Raw genomic sequence first — 12,251 nt, 5'->3', positions numbered from 1 at the left:
TAACAGCATCCACTAAATTGGGCTTTTAGATATCCTTTACTACTGATCAATTAAAACGTAATTCAGAAACACATTTGTTCTGGAATACACTTACTCTAGGACTATTGTTTTATGACAGGAACACACTCTTTTTATTGATAACGTCGAGATTTTTAACTGGCTCGCGTTAACTGTTGACGTTAATTGTTTCCAAGGTAAAAACCGAAAACTTACTAAAATGTCACTAAACGATGTTCTTTTTAAAGACCTATGGAACGATCTGAAAATGTTTAAAATTTTCTACATTATTTTTGCTGATAAAGATCAATAATTTCAAAAGAATATTGACAGTCAAAGCAAGTAAGTATACAAATTCTATAAATTGAAAACTACCAGGACTTACAATAAAATAAGTAAAGTTGAGTCTCAAGTTCGTCTTCTTTTTTTTGCAAGCTAAGCGAAATAATGATCAGTAAGAGACTTATTAAGTAATACGGTGATTCTTTGCTTCAAAATTAAACTCAGTGCAAAAGCATATTAACCCAACAAATAGATTAAGTAATAAAATAAATTTAGATAGTAAGTTGTTTATTAAGTGCTGTAGTTTGATAATACCTTTACAGGCAAATTATACAACCTTAAGTAAAAACAAATATAATAACAGTTATTGTGTAATTTCTATATTTATTTTTAATTAGAAATTTGTGAGAGTAAATTTAACGATTAAAACGTTTTTAATAATAACTTTTTTCTAATTTTATAACTTTAGACATATAAATAGGTTGATTTGTTTCATGATAGACAATAATTATACTTTTTGTAATTTAACGGATTTCAACATTTTTGACAATAATATTGCATTTATCATGCATTTTCCATTTTTAAGGAAGTTTATAAATGCGAGTTAGTAGTTTTCAAGCGGTTGTTTAAATAATAATAATTTGTCTCCAGCTTTCTTAGTTAGTGTCTCATTGTATAGTGTAAGTATATTTTAAGGCTGATGATACTTTTTTTACTTGGTCTTCGGGGTTTATAAAAAAATATTTACTTTATTTATTTTTCTATTTAGAACAACTTGAAATTAATGAATTTAATGTAAATAGCTCACATAACTATATAGCGACTACAATGTCTTGCTTTCAATTTTGATTTTGAATTAAAATATATTAGGCATTTATGGTATTTCCTGGTGAAAGGTGAATACAAGGTGAATCTTTAAACAAAATGGGCTAGAAATGGAGAAGGGCTGAAAAGGGGGTACTTTGCAAAGAATTATTTAAAAGTAAATATACATAAAGGCTAGGAATATTGAATCTTTAGTATTAATGCTAAATATTGGGAAAAACATAAAAATCGAATTAATTATATAACTTATCATGTATTATTTATTTATATCTGAAACACGTTTTATTATTTAAATTATTCTGCAATAAAAATTGTTCTATTTTAAATACAGACAGTAAACATCTGCTTTCGTATCTTTTTCTGTCGATTACAGCATCAATGAAATAAATTGATTTGTAAATACAATAAACAACCGAGATAAGGTCTATTTCAATCAATTACTCAAAAAAGCGTATTCTCTTCATAATTACAGCAATTTTTATTGGGTTTTTAGATAACATGGTTTCTACACTTATCGCTTTGACCTATTTTGACCCCTTTTATTTGTTAAATAATTAAAATCGTAGTTTGTGACAGCCTGACAAGATGTAGTTTGATTTTGACCTTATCTTTTGACCCTTAAATCCTACATCATTGATATAATTAGGTTGTTTAGATTAAAATATGTTTTCTAAGCTAATAATGCAATAAGAAAATGTATAAAAAAATATAAACAGAATTATTAACGTATAAATAGTTTTGTTTTTAGTTGAAGTTAAATAAACGTATAATTAAGTTGTAATAAAAAAATAAATTTAATTTATTTTTATTGAGTTTGTGTTGAATGTGGCCTTGAAATGCAATTAGAGGAATTAATGGGGATTGATGACAGTTCTTTAAGCTATATTGGCGACATATTTTCTAATATTGAAAAAAATTATTTTAGCTAATCAATTAGCTTGAAGAATTTCAAAATTATTACAATAATTTTTTTATTACCATTTTCAAATCCGTTTTTATTACCGTTTTTTAAATGAAACACTTCATTCAGTATTACATTCCTTGATTTAATGGTAAATTCTCAGTATTTTATTAATAATATTACTATAATTATGTTTTTTTGGGTTATTAGTGCCTAAAGAAGTATCTTTTTGCTTTACAAAATTTATGGTTAAATTAATATAATAACATAAAAACCAGATATTGGATGTGAATTTTATTATTATATTTATATTTTGAATTAAATAATAAATTTACTGAAATGTTGACATTAGTAGATTTTACATTAGTTTTTATAACAAATTACTGGTCAGAGGACGCTACAGATGATGAGAGTATAGCAAAATAATTTAAAATTAATATAGAAAAAGTCAAAAAATATATAAAATAATAATAAAACTGTGTATAAGGCTGATCCAACTGGGTGGCGGTATCCAACCAAAGCTGCTCATAGAGCTACCCAAAATTGTACAGTGTGTATATTTTTAAAATATGTAAAAATATTATTAGGACAAGTTTTTAAGGACAACGCATATTTGAATTCAGTTTTTGTTTTTGACATTTCGGTTCTGAGATTCCATCCTCAACTTCTTTTTTTTCTTATGGCGGCCATTTTGTTTTTTTTCTGAATTAAAAGATCTTTATTTCCCTTTAAAATGACTTACTTTATGAAAGTATTTTATGTTTCCTTCCAAAAATTAAATAGTTTATTTTTCGCTGAGTTAACCATGACTTTTATTAGCATTTTTTCATACACACAATTATTATTAACTTATTAACTTGCTAACTTGTACTTTTACGTAATTTATAAATAAAACAATAACATATTAAAATAATATTAAATTAAACTATTCAACATGACCGCCATTTTTATTCAAACATTTTTCACAATTCTTTAAAACACTTCAAATTACCTTGCCCAGGGTGTTTCTATTTATATTATTTAAGACATTTCGAACCCTGTCCTCTAGTTGGTCAAGAGTCGCAGGAGGTTCAGTTCACTTTTAACATATTCCCAAAGATAAAAATCCATGGGTGTAATATCTGGAGACCTAACTAGAGAGCCATTTTACAGCACCGCGGTTCGCGATAAGTTTATTGTTAAATGCTTGCGTTAACAAGTTTTGAACGTCCCGAGTATTATGTACGAGACACCCGTTCTGTTGAAACCACACATCACTCTGTATTTGTTCTTCAGATATTATAGCTCTTACGGCAGGTTATATCTGCTCTTCCAAAAGACTTAAATATCTTTGACCTAAATATTGATTGAATTGATATATGATAAGAGAATATCTTTGATTTAAGGTGATTATCTAAAAACAATTATAGTATTTTACTTGAAAATAATTTTATGGAGTGGGTATCTAACTTACCGTACATACTACAGCATACATTAAATCTTACTTGTAGCCTACGTTTAGCCACTTCATGAGGATTCTCAGTAGCCCAAAAATGACGATTATGCCTGTTGAATACTCCGCAGTTGATAAATAACGTCTCGTCGGTCCAAATAATTTTCCTGCTGAAATTAGATATTTGTTGACATTGCCTTTTTGCCAAGCCAGTTTGAAAATTCTAATCGTCTTGGGTAGTCTGTATCCCTTAAACCTTCAATAGGCTTCAGTAGGCTTATATGAACGATATTTATTTTTTTTTAATAACTTTTTGAATGTAGTCCTTGATATATTCATATCAGTTGTACCTTTTCAGGTCAATGTTTTCGGGTTCGTATTGAAATGGTCTAAAATGTTTTCATCGCGAGCTTCATTGTCCCTTTGATAATTTTCTGGCGTTGGTATTTCAAGACTTCCATGAGTTCTAAGGGTTCATAACAAGCCTAGCGAATAGTCTTGAACCTGGCTGTTGTCTCTCAGGATACAGTTCCAAATATCTGGCGGTTGCAAAATTTGCATTTCTCTTACATGTAATATCATATTCCAATATATCAAATTTTTCTTTATATTTCATTCAAAATTTTTTTTATTTTCTTTATAATTTTTCTTTATTCTTACTGGTATATCGCATGGTCATTTTCGAAAATTCAAAATTTAAATAAAACTCACTTAATACAAACCAAAACAACTACATACGAAAAAACTTTTTAACACTAACAAGGCCTCCGTATTCATGGCCAATTCTGCGAAAAATGAACTTTGTAACTTTTTGACATAAGAATTAAATATTTTCATTTCAAAAAAAAGATCTTTTTAATTTAGTAAAAAAACAAAATGGCCGCTATCAGAAAAAAGAAGTTGAGGATGGAACCTCAGAACCGAAACGTCGAAAACAAAAACTGAATTCAGGTATGTGATATGTTAAAAGTTGTCCTAATAATGTTTTTACAGATTTTGAAAATACGTGGAAATAAAAAAAAATATAGCCCTTTTTCAAAAAGGCAACTTTTTGTTTTTGTCTAAATATTTCAAAATCGGAAAAAGATAAAATCGTTCTGAAAGCGGTAACTAAATGCCCTACAACTTTCCCTATTTAACCAATTTTCAATCTCCTATAGTTTCCAAGATACCCATACATGTACACCCAATTTGGGCCACACGGTATGTCCAAAATTCTTTATTTGTTTTATAACTATCCGATAAAAAAAAACAGTAATTAAATGCAGAGAGATAATAAATATTTCTTGGTCCCTTTTTGAAAGCTCAGTAAGGACAAACTTTGATCTATATTAGTGGAAAGTGAGTTAAATAATTTTACAGCTGAGTAGCTTCGATTAAAAAATGCATTATAAATAGAACAAATAGTACAAATAAAAAGCCACCATGGTGAATCTGAGCCGACCCATCAGCAAGGAAATCAGAGAAAGTGCTAAGTACTGTAGTGGAGGTATATCGGTAATTTCTTAACTCTAATTTTAAATATTAAGCAGGCCTTTCCTTGATAGAGAGCCAGTCAGATTCTCTTAAATGTAGCATTAGGTGGTCATATTTTCCAACATTATAGCAAAACTTGCATGCAAAGACATGCATTTTGTATCTTTTATAGACGAAGTTGGTAACGCTGAGTTAAACAAGGCATAAAAACAATATAAAATCAATAATTTAGGTGGGATCACACTAATAAGTCTGATAATTTTAGTTTTGTCTAAAAGATAGCAATGAACATATACAAGAATCTTAGTCTTTTAAAACTTTTTTGGATAAGCCATGATACATGATTAGAAAATCTTAATCAATTCTACATTTTTACAAGTAACTCTTGGATTTAATGGAACATTAAAAGCTTTATAAAACATTTAATTTAGAAAACGGTTATAACTTTTAATTTGTACTTTGCAAATAAGTGTTCATATTCCTACATGCTACTTTAAAATTATTATGGTTAAAATAATAATATATTTGAGTATTATCAACAAATTGATGGGAGTTAAAATAGCTTAAAAAAAAAATCCATATGTAAATGAACAATAAAATAGGAGCTAGCACGCTGTTTTGAGGAACTACACAGAGTGCTCTGTTCGTTCTGTAATGTTCTATTGATTTAGTTTCCCACCTTCTCAAATTATAAAAAATGATTTGCGTTTTATTAAGAAAATAATTTAGAAAATAAAAAAAAGCAAAATCTCCAAGACCATAATATTTTAACTTAGTTAATAAGATTTATAGTTAAAGTTATAGTTGTTTTACCACAATTTTTTCCAGTAATAATAACGTAACAAGATAATATAATTTCTTATTAATATTTAAATGTTCAATGTATCCTCCATTATTCAAAATTGGTATCCCTTTTGCAGCCTTTTCTAACTTTCAGTTATAATTTTTTTTTCTTGATTTAGATTTTAGATGAACAATTTTTACCTTATTCAGATGTGAGATTTTTTTTTGTAATTTTCTTAGATCCTAAAAGTAACGAATCACGAGAGTGGGTTAAATGCTGCAGAATTTCAGTATATTTTACAATTTAGTATTCAATTCAGGTAACTAAGCTAACTTGAAAAGAAAGAGAAACTTGAATCGCTATTCTATTGAAAGTCTTCAAGAAATTAATGACATGGCGCGTTATTAAGACGTGTCGAGTCACATAATAATTTAATCAGTGAATGGACGTATAAAAGAGCCACATAACAACATACTATATTAACGATGATTACCATACCGATCATCTATCACTATACTGGTTAAATAATAATGTTCACTTCGGACCGGGAGCCTTCAAATGAATCAAAATCTAATTATGATAATAAAAAAAAGATTTGTAAAAAATGTATTAGGTTGTGAGAAAGGTCGTATCATTAGGTATACAGGATGGCGACTACTTTAACGTTTGGTTTTTGGGAAATGATTAGTTAAGGGCGGAAAAGAAATTTATGAAATTTATTTTCCATTTAACCATTGAAAATGCATACATATCTAAACATAAATTATTTTTTCCCAGACTTTATATGTAAATAAGTGTCTTGCTTCACTAAGGCATCTCTACTCTTCTGTTACCAGGCTGCTGTTAAAATGCATTTGACTCTAAAGACAGAATTAATGACCTGTTACAACAAATTTTCTATTAAAAACCATTTTATTTAATTTTCTATCTATGCGATTATGCGTTTGGAACTCCTGTTTAATCTTCTCCCGAAGATGCAAACATCGTTAGCGAACTATGACTCGAGAATAAAATAAAGAGTTTTGTTAAGTAGTAAAACTATTTTGTGACATTTAAATTATTTATTCACAAAGCGAAAAGATGGACAAACTATTAACGTAAAGCGAATAACAAAAAAATAGTCAGGCAGAGCCGTATAATTATATACCGAAAGATTGCCAAATAAACATTTGGTTTGGGAGGCTCAAAGATCAATTAAAAAGAAACTCACAGCCATTTAAAATCGGTTTATTGAAAGCGAGGAACAAGAAGTGAAAATCTTAATACCTATGGAATTGGAGTAAATCATGACACAACTCGCTGCATTTTAAGAAAGGATAAAACTTTACAAATATCAAATACATCAACATTTATAGGAAAACGGTTATGTAAGGCAGTTAAATTAATATAACTGGTTTCTTGATAATTTTAATGGAAATTTAGATTTTAATTTTAATTAATTTCTTTTTAATTTTAATAACTTTTTTCTGACGAATTTATAAACCTGACATGATTTAATCGGAATAATATATTGATTGCAAGAAAATCTCAGAGTTATGAGAAGAAGTGGTTTTGTAGAACGATTTTAGTTTAATATTTAGTTAAAATGAATGGAGAACGATACTTTAATTTCCTCCAAAATCATTTAAATTCTGGTCCCATTATACTCTAACAAGATGGAGCACCATTACACCAGGATGGCTTGAATTATTTAAGGAAACAATTTAGTGAAAATTAGTAAGCACCAATGTTCCAATAGGATGGCCAGCAAGGTCACCAGAACTTACCTAAAAGGGCCTGTGAGTGCTGCAGAAGATAAAATTTTAGAACAATTAGAAGATGTGATGTATGTAGGGATATTGATGGTGAACATTTTAAACATTTGCAGTGAGAACAATGTATATTTTCATTTCGGTTATATTATTGTTATTATTTGTATACGTAGTTTAGTTTCTTCGTTTTTTTAAATCTATTAATTATAATCGTAAAGTAGTTTACAATAAAGTATCAATAAAACATTTTTAGTTTAATTATGCTTTTTACGTTGATAATTACATACGTATATGTGAGATAGAGCACGCCAGGTCTGAATAGCGCTCCATTTTTTCTCTACGACTACTATATAAAATGGTAGAAAACTGAAAGTGAGATTTATACTGTGTAATCTATGTACCCGCTTACCTTAAATGTAGAATTTCTGGTAATAATTGGAGCATCTAAGATTATTGCGCTGTAAACCAAAGATAACAAAATTGCCAACATTGTCTTTGGCATACTGTGTTTATAATTGTGATAACGTTTGAAAAAGAATCTAACTTAAATATTAAATTTCACCTAACTTTTTACCCTAATTGAGCTGAACCTTCGGTATAGTATCCCATTCTAGGGGTCCTATTCTCAGTATCTTTTTAATGGCTTGCTTGTTTTTCAGAAGAGAGCAGTTCGCTTTTTGTGCGGGGTCTGCTAACCAGCCCTGCCTCCTTTATTTGTTAAATGTAAAATGTTGACTTTGTGACACTAACAATGTATGCTTTAAATTCAAAAATGTTTACATCCAGGCATCGTTAAAAATCAAAAATATTTACATCAATATGCTGAGCTGAGCTGGGAGTCTACAAGCCACTAATTTGCAATTGGTGTCGCTCTAAATGTAATACCAAAGAAGAAGGGAACACCTAAATTTTGATTGGTTGATTGTCTATTTTAATATGTGTGCTTTATATTCAATATAATTTGCAATTTTTGTTTTTTATTAAAAAAAAACATAGGTTAGAGAAGTACATACAACATGTGAGAAAACAGTGAAAAGTGGTGATTTGTATAAAATATAACCTTTATTAGGGACATGAAAATAAGCAATTTGGTTTATTATTTATATTCACAAATAAGTTTTTTGTGCTGTAGAGCAACAAAAATACTTGATAGTTATTATTTCGCGTATTGATTAAATTATGGTTTATTATACAATTATGCTTTATCAACCAATAATTGGTTTCATTTGGAGTTTCAAGTGGGAATTCATAATTATTGTTTAAACTTTTAGAAATTTGTTTTAATACAAGTATTAAACTTTTATTAAACTTTTTTATTTGTTCTGAAACTATAGTTACAACACAATAATAATAAAAAAAGATAACAAATAAGGACTATCTCGCGATTACATAACCGATATCCAAGACTTGTTTAAATACAAGCTTATGTGAAGTAGTCCTGCTATTTATATTAACTATAGTCTGATTTTATAAGTAATATAATGAGGTATAGTTCAAATTTAAAATAATAGAACCAGGCTAACATATAAAATGAATTTTAATATAATTCTGACATATACAGTGTGGACGTGCAGGTTGGCACATATATATTTAAAATTCAGGGGCGTATTCAAAAAAAAACGCTCAAACACGTCGAGTTTTTTGATAATGAATTTATGTAAACAGGGTGAACCAAAAATAAGCAACGACCATCAACTTAATTTTTTTTATGAAATTAATGAAAATATGATAATAATGAAAAGAATTTTTAATGACAACATCCATTTTTCATTTTTGGATTTTGCATAGAATTTTAAATATATTATTATGTCGTATACCATGTCTTATACCTAATATTAACAATATTAATAAATTTACAACTGTCTGGGTGATTTGAGCATATTCAAACATGTTTTTCACGTTTCTTAACAGGTATATTTGATTGTTGACACCTTGTCACAATTTAATCGCATGAAAACAGTATCTATTACTTTACGTAAATGTCAGTAAGTGTCAAGTGCAGTTGCAAAGTTTAAAAGTATGGGGCGTTTAACAAAAAAACAAATAATTGAAATTATGATGATGGTAAGATATAGCGACAAGACTTGAACACAGGCCGAAGTTTGCGATCTGCTTAACAATAAGTACCCGGAGAGGCCTACTGCACGTTCGGTAGTAAGCTAAATTTAAAAAAAGCTTAGAGATTTTGGCCATTTGGTTAAAGACAAATATGACCTGGACCGTCCCGCGCTTCCAGAAAACAGACAATTAGATATTTTGCTCGATTTACAAGAAAACTCACATAAATCAACTCGACAAGTTGCTGCAGATCAGTCGGTTAGTAAATCATGTGTTCTAAAATATTTGCATAGGAATAAATGACATCCATATAAAATTCATTTAATACAGGGGCTTATTTAAAATGATCACATCCGCATAATAGACTTTTGCATAATAATGACGAATAAATATAATGCAAACCCACAATTTTTAAATAAGATTATTTTTTCCAACGAGGCAAGTTTTTTTTTAATGGTTTTATAAATAGGCAAAATGTTCATTATTGGAAATCAGATAATCAACACTAGAGCACGTAAAGTCACACACAATTTCCCAAGAAGTTAAACGTAAGGATAGAAATTGTGGGCACGTCAATTGTGAGTTCCTATTTTATTGAGGGCGCACTTACCTCTGAAAAATATTTAGAGCTGCTTTAAAATCAGATAGTATCTAGTTTAATTGCATCTTATCCAAATGGTAAAAAATTCATTTATACCGCCAGAGTTAATATGGTTCCAACACGATGGCGCCCTTTTACACTATTCGCGAACAGTACAAGATTACCTTATCCACATTTTCCCAAATAGGATGGATTGCAAGAATTAAAAAATAGAATTAGAGCTGAAATACAACAAATCCGGCCTCAAACAATAAGTAAAGTATTACAAGAATTTTAAATATTGACTTGGTTACTATCAGGAAGTTAAAGATCAACAATTTAAACATTTATTTTAATTTTTTTTATAAACTTTTCCAAAAATTCATGGGTATTTATAAAAAAATTAATAGCAAATTTCTCAATGAATATTAATGGTTGGGTATGAGACATGGTACATAAAATATACATAAAATTTTATACTGAATTAAAAAATAAAATAAAAAATGGATGTTTCTATTAAAAAAAATTAAGTTGATAGTCGTAGTTAATTTTTGGTCCATCGTGTATATATGAATTCATCATCAAAAAAAATCGTGACAAAAAATAAAAATTAACGTGTCCGAACGTTTTTTTTTTTCAAAAACACCCGTAAATTTTAAATGAATTGGTTCCAACTTGCGCGTCGTCACTCTATAAATTAGAAAAAAAACTTATACGTTCTTAAGGTAAGAACCGAAAACTAAAGCAAGAAATATAGCGAAAAGTGTACAAAAGGGAAGAAAAGAATACTAGAATCAAGTAAAAATAAAGTAATAAAATGTAAATTTCAATAATTGTTAGCAGTTCCACAAAGTTTCAGTGGGAGAAAACTTAATAAATTATATTTAAATAAATAAAACAGGCAAACATTGAGAAAAACATTAAAAAATGTATTACATAATAATTTAAATAATAAGGAGCTGTTTTAAACCACCGAAGCAAATGCAATATCGAAATTTAAATTATCTTTTTTGTTCCTCTAGAAGATGCGATAATAACCCACTAATTAGATATGGGCATCTTGGCATTGATAAAATTAAATTATTATTCAAATGTAGGGTAATGTTTTGTAAAAAAAGTCTAAAAGATGATCTAAATACGCACATACGTTTATACCGAAATATAGTGGTGAACTAAAAACCTCAATCGAAAACAATATTCTTCTAAAATCAGATTAGATTGTATGCAATGTTACCCTACATGAGATCCTGTAGGGTAAAATGCAGAAAAAATAGCTGTAGAATGGTTTCTTTTCATGCAATGCAAAAGCAGCTCCACCCGTATGTCTTAAAGTTAAACTCACTTTTAAGTCCAACAAAGTCATTCAAAGTTTATCATCAAGGTTAGTAAATCAAAGATTTCTTTTAATGAAGTAAATTTAAAAGGTAACTTAGTTAGTTATCAATATAATGTCTTTATTAGTGGAAAGCTGTTTCGTTTCACAACATTATATCTGCTAAATAGATTACGTTAAAGGTAAACATTTAAAATGTAAACATTTGAAAATGTAAATCATTTCGAAAAAAAAATATTTTTAAGGTCATATTTTTACATTGATATTAAGATAAGGTTTAAAATGTTTAAAATTATATATCTGATTATAATCTCTGTATAAAAAATAAGAGATTATTGAGTAATAATATTCCTCATTCAAGTCATATAATATTATTTTGAGCAATGCATATTTACTTTGTTGTTCGTCTAATTAATTATAATTAATATTTTAAAAACATTGATATCAAAATGATTTGTTTTTCAGAAGTACGAAGACAAAATATCGCGAACAGTGAAAAATTATTAACTGGGATATGCAACAATTATGATAAAGTTAATTCGTGGTCAAGCCATTAATAGATTGCGTTTTCAATATTTTTTGTTGAGATCAGTCATTGCTAATTATAGCTGGTTTATAATTGTATTTATAAAGTTATAAAAATACACTCAAATAGTTAAGATTTTGTTTCCTAAAAAATTGTTATCTATAAAGAATATTATAATAGTAAATTATTATTATAATATTTATTATAAAAGTTAAAATTAGACCACCTAAAATTGTGAAACTGAATAAGTAGATTAGCTTATGCTCTCGATTTATTATAAATAATGTTTATGAAATTTACTTTTAT

The sequence above is a fragment of the Anthonomus grandis genome, chromosome 6 (genome assembly GCF_022605725.1).
Source record: "Anthonomus grandis grandis chromosome 6, icAntGran1.3, whole genome shotgun sequence".
Lineage (NCBI taxonomy): Eukaryota > Metazoa > Arthropoda > Insecta > Coleoptera > Curculionidae > Anthonomus > Anthonomus grandis.
Note: the sequence above shows the minus strand (reverse complement) of the source record.